We start from the raw sequence: 6,123 nt of genomic DNA on the forward strand, positions 1-6,123 counted from the left end.
GATCCTTGCGCTGTGGTGGCAGCTGCTGCCAAAGCAACATTTTTTTAAAAAAAAATCTGCTCAGCCAATCAAATCTTCAATAGTCAATCAGAAGTGCCTGGCTCCACCCACTGCCTAGAAACGGTTGCTGGGCACCATCCTGCCCTATGGGATCACTATAGGTTGTCAAGTCAGACAACAAAAAACAAAATCTAGACCCCTGGGCTTTGGGACTGGGTGAGTGAGAGGCCTAGGCCTGGAACCAATGTTCCCTCTATGCTGTGGAGTCCAGTGTTCCCTCTAAGCTGAGTTAGTGCAAGCTAGCTCACAGTTTTTAGCCTCCAGCTCACACTTTTATGTGTTAGCTCTGAAAGGACGGCTCCAGAGCAAACTAATTTATGCAGTAGCCAAATCGCTCGCTCACAACTTTAAGGCCAGTATCTCACAATGTAGAATTTTTGCTCACAAGACTCCATAGCTTAGAGGGAGCGAGTCTTGTGAGCAAAAATTCTACTTTGTGAGCTACAGACATTAAAGTTGTGAGGAAACAATTTGGCTACTGCATAAATCAGTTTCCTCTGGAGCCGTCCTTCCTGAGCTAAGACAAAAATGTGTGAGCCGGAGGCTAAAAAAACTGTGAGCTCGCTCATGCTAACTCAGCTTAGAGGGAACACTGCCTGGAACTCAGCAGACTCCATGTGGCAATGCTCCCTCTAAGCTGTGGGGTCTTGTGAGCAAAAATTCTACATTGTGAACTCCTGGCATTAAAGTTGTGAGAGAGTGATTTAGCTACTGCATAAATTAGTTCGCTCTTGAGCCATCCTTCCTGAGCTAAGGCAAAAATGTCTGAGCCGGAGGCTAAAAAACTGTGAGCCAACTCGTACTAACTCAGCTTAGAGTGAACACTGCCATGTGGTATGGAAGGAGGAAATTTCCAACAGCTTATTCTCTCTCTCTCCCCTTCCCACAGTCTTCCATGCTCTGCCAACTTGTCAAAGAGTACCGAATGTGCTTTTTGGTGCGACCAATATTTCACAATATTATTTTACACAGCTCTTACCCTGGCCCGTTCCCTTGGTCGTTAAAAAAGAATCTGGAGGATTGTCCTTAGAGTGATCTACCTCACTGTGGTGAGAACAAGCACAATACAGCTATGGAAGCACATTCGGTACAAAAATAATAGCCAGTGGTATCAATTGAAACATAACCGTCCTGCAGACAATTGTGGAACTCCTCTAGTTGCGAAATAGCTTTCAGGTGCTAATTGAGGTTATTCTCTTAAGGCTGCTATTTGCCTGGCAAAGCTCCTGGGCCTTCAACTGCCATAAGGCAGCCAGAAATTCATCAGATGCAGCCTTCCATGTCCTTGCATCATTCTATTGGAGAACCTCCCCCTGTTGAATTTCTGTCTGTTCCACAATGGTTAAAGGCCACTCAGCTTTTCCTTCTTTACCTCACAGGGGACCTCACCTTCTTGGATTCACCTCTGTGAGTCTTTTGAAATACCATTGTGAAATATTAAGCAACGGCCTTTGGTGACTCATGGAATAAGCAGCTATAAATTCTGCATTGTTCTCTCTGGCTCTGATTTTTAAGGGCCAAACTGCTCCCATCTCTTGGCTTTTACCAAGCCCTGAATTGCAGGTGTCAATATCTATTTGGCAACACAACATTCAAAGAGCATGAATTACAGTAAAGCAGCTATCACGCGCAGCAGCAAAATTTAACAACTGTTGCATAGAATACAAGGGCAGCTGTGCTGGATCCAACCAGCGGTCTAGTGCAGCATCCTGTCTCACCCAGGGGGCAACCAGATGCCATTGAAGAGCCAACATAAGGCAGGCCTCCCCTAAAAAAAGAGCCAGTTTGGTGTAGTGGTTAGGGAACACGGACACTAATTTGGGAGGACCAGGTTTGATTCCCCACTCCTCCACCTGCAGCTGCTGGTGTGACCTTGAGTCAGTTACAAGTTCTTTCACAGCTGTTCTCTCCCGAGCAGTTATCAAAAGAGCTCTCTCGGCCCCACCTACCTCACAGGGTATCTGTTGTGGGGAGGGGAAGGGAAAGAATATTGTAAGCCGCTCTGAGATTTCTTCAGGTAGTGAAGGGCGTGGTATAAAAAAGAGAAGAGAAGAGAAGAGAAAGACCAAATGAGACTGGATTTATACCCTGCCCTTCACTACCGAAGGGAGTCTCAGAGCGGCTTACAAACTCCTTCCCCTTCCCCTCCCCACAACAGACACCCTGTGAGGCAGGTGGGGCTGAGAGAGCTCTGACAGAAACGGCTCTTTTTCAAGAACAGCTGTCCCAGAGCTATGGCTTGCCCAAGGTCATCCAGCAGGTGCAAGTGGAGGAGTGGGGGATCAAACCCGGTTCTCCCAGATTAGAGTCCACGCACTTAACCACTACACCAAACCGTCTCTCTCTCTTCTTTATTTCATTTATACCCCACCTTTCTCCCCAGTGGGGACAACCTCCGTCGCTTCCAGTTTTCAACAAGATCAAATCACAGCAAGGACATTTGATGGCTGGAATATATGGAGGTCACCAGTTGAATGAATGACTGTGACTGCATCAGCAGTTTATAAGGGACACTAAAAGATGGTTGAATTGTTGGTTCATAGAAACTGAGATATTAATCGCATTACATCAATTAGATTGCTTATATAATTTGCATTTTTTGTCATCTTTCACGGTGTGTATATTTCGTTTGACAAGCTGTCCCGTGACCTCTCTACTTCTGTAACCCACCTGGAGGTTGGCGACCCTATGCCAGTGCCATTTGGAAAGGGGATCTTAGCCCCAACTTCCTACGGTTGCTCCAATTACAAGTGGGCTTTTAATTTCTTCCTCTGGATTAAAGTATGGAAAATGGGATCCGGATGGCTTGTTTGGATCCAAACTCCAGTTTGGAGAGCCAGTTTGGTGTAGTGGTTAAGTGCGCGGACTCTAATCTGGGAGAACCGGGTTTGATTCCCCACTCCTCCACTTGCACCTGCTGATGTGACCTTGGATCAGTCACAAGCTCTGGCACAGCTGTCCTTGAAAAAGAGCAGTTTGTGTCAGAGTTCTCTCAGCCCCACCCACCTCACAGGGTGTCTATCTCCTCCTCCTCCTCCTCCTCCTCCTCTTCCTCTTCTTCTTCTTCTTCTTCTTCTTCTTCTTTCTTCCTATTTTGTGGGGTGGGTTTTTTTTAACACTAGCTCACAGGGGGGAATACCCATGTGGAAACAGCTGCACACACTGACTATAGCCTTTGTAATACTCGATATCTATATCGCTGAAAACAAGCTTAAAGAATGTGGAATCAAACAAAATTTCCCCCTCACATGCTTACTACAGCCCTTGCGGGATTTTCCATTGTCTCCTGGTCTAAAATGGCCATATTTTATTTATAACTTCAGGAGGGTTTTTTTGAAATTTCCAGACTGGCAACTGTTAATATGATTTCCCGTTGTGATCATGTAAAGCAATTCCATGAGGCACAGACCGGTTGCACTAAAGACTCAGTGGGATATAATGGTTAGGGTGCTCAATGAAGGACAGCGAGACCTGGATTCAAATCCCTTTCCCCCAGTTGTGTAAATGCCTTTAAGGTCCAAACTTGATGTGATGGGGTCCTCGTGGCCCCCAGAAGGATGGCACCCCACCCCCATAGCAGCTGTTTCATAAGAACATAAGAAGGGCCCTGCTGAAGCAGAGTGACACCATGTTACGTGCTGGCTGCACACGTCGCTTTAGACTGGGAGCACAGAAGGACGAGGGAGTCTGTGTGCTTCCTTTGTGGGCACCTTCCCCGGTCGGGCAGGGTGTGAGGCGAGCTCCGCGCTGGGCCTCCACCTGGGACCGCTGAGCCGGTTCTCTTCATGTCGGCTGGCATGAAGCATGGGGAGCCCCGCCGCCGGGGCCCTGAGAGAGCGCCTGCTGCCCTGGGCCTGGCCCGCAAGAGGAGGAGGGAGGAGGGGCCGGCAGGCAGGCAGGAGCGCGCGCCGCCCCCCATCCCGGCCGGTCACCTCCGCGCACGCTCCCTACCCCCCCCGGCGGCAACTGCCCCCCCATCCTCACAGGCAGGCAGGCCCGGCCAGGGGCGCCGCACTCCTCTCTCCTCCCTCCCCTCTGGGGAGCCCCCAGCCAGCGGCCACCCGAGTTGGCTTCCTGGGGAACCGAGGGATTTCAGCCCCAGCTGAGCAGAGCCGGCCCGCACCGGAGGAGAGGGGCAGGGAAAACCGACGTGTGCTTGGCAGGGTCAGCGGGGGCCTTTGGGGGGGCAGCAGCAGGGCAGTTGGCACCCTGGACGGGGCTGCTCCCTAGCTCTGGAGGGCCAACAACAGGACATAGAGGCCGAGGCCTTCCCCTGATGTTGCCTTAGAGTTGCCAGGTCTCTAACCTTTTTCGGCAGGGGGGAGTTGGTCCTGGTCCAGACCAACCATAGAGTTTTCAGGCTGAAAGCTAGAGCGTACCCCCGGCAAGGTGCCCAGTGCAATGACATCACCACCAGGTGACGTCATCGTGCCGAGCACGTAAGCCACATTTGGGCACTTTGGGGGCGGGGTTCCTGCCCCCGGTCAGATCTGGGCTGGCGGGTTGGGGCGCAATGTTCCCTATAAGCTGTGGAGTCTTTTGAGCAAAAATTCTACTTTGTGAGGTGCTGGCATTAAAGTTGTGAGCGAGCGATTTGGTTACTGCATAAATTAGTTTGCACTGGAGCCATCCTTCCAGAGCTAAGACAAAAATGTGTGAGCCGTAGGCTAAAAAACTGTGAGCTAGCTCACACTAACTCAGCTTAGAGGGAACACTGGTTGGTTGGCCCTTTGAGTGGGCAACCCCCCGAGGGACCTGGCAGCCCTATGTTGCCTCCTGGCTCTGGGATTCAGAGAGTTACTGCCTCTGGATATGGAGGTTCCCTTTAGTCACCAGATTCTCTTTTATCACTATGACCAGTAGCCACTGATCGACCTATCCTCCACGATCTTCGGCACTAGGAAGGCCACGGGCAGGGGGACAAGAGAGCTGCGCTGAAGCCTCATGGCATTTTTGAATGACTTTAAAACGGGGGCAGTTATTCTCACGGCGGCCACAACACCCCTTCGAGGTAGGTTAGGTTGAGAGTATGTGACTGGCCCAAGGTTGCCCAGCAAGTTCTTACGGCAGAGTGAGGATCCAGGCCTGCATCTTCCAGATCTAGCCTGACTCCCCCTCTCTGCCATAGAACCTTGCTTGGAATGAGACCCTCACAGGTTTGCCATGGTGGGAGACCTTCCAGCGGAATCTTCCTTTGCCCACTGCACCCTGAAAGGCTGGCGGGAGGCACTAGGAGGAGGAGGGAATGTGGGCTTCCCAGACCCTTCCTTCCCCCTCATTGCTCCCAGACATTGCCAGCTGCAGCTTGGCCACTCAAGGCCACTGTTGACAGAGGCTCACAGCTTAACTGTCCTCCAGTCCCCCAGCGGCTGTTTGAAGCTAAGAGCCTTCCAGCCACAAACCCTGGCAGGCAGGCAATGACCTGGCTCACTTTCCTGGAACATGTGAAGGGTCGTTGACTCCAGGTCGGAAAATTCCTGGAGATCTGGGGGTAGACCCTGGGGATGGCAGGGTTTGAGGAGGGGAAGGCGTTCAGTGGGGATAGGATGCCACAGAGCCCCTCTGCCATTTTCTCCAGGCCAGGGGGACCGATCTCTGTCATCTGGAGGTCAGTTTGTATTCCAACTGAGTGCCCTCCCCTCCCCAAGCTCCACCCTAGGGTTGCCAGCCTCCAGGTGGGGCCTGGGGATCTACCACTTTTACAACTGATCTCCAGCTGACAGAGATCAGCTCCCCTGGAGAAAATGGCTGCTTTGGAGGGTGGACTCTATGGCATTGTGCCATGCTGAGGTCCCTCCCCTCCCCAAACCCCGCCCCTCTCCCGGATCCACCCCCAAAGTCTCCAGGTATTTTCCAACCCAGACCTGGCAACCCGACTCCACCCCCAAATCTCCAGGAACCTGCTGTTGGCAATCCTAAATTCTCCTGGAATTATAGTTAATGTCCAGACCAGAGAGATCAGTTGCCCTGAAGCAGCCATTTTCTCCAGGGGAAATAACCGCTGGCCCCGTTCACACGGAGGATTTACCGCGCTAAAGGCACGAATGTCAGGCGGATTTTCGG

The sequence above is a fragment of the Gekko japonicus genome, unplaced genomic scaffold (genome assembly GCF_001447785.1).
Source record: "Gekko japonicus isolate JY-2015 unplaced genomic scaffold, Gekko_japonicus_V1.1 scaffold2268, whole genome shotgun sequence".
Taxonomy (NCBI): domain Eukaryota; kingdom Metazoa; phylum Chordata; class Lepidosauria; order Squamata; family Gekkonidae; genus Gekko; species Gekko japonicus.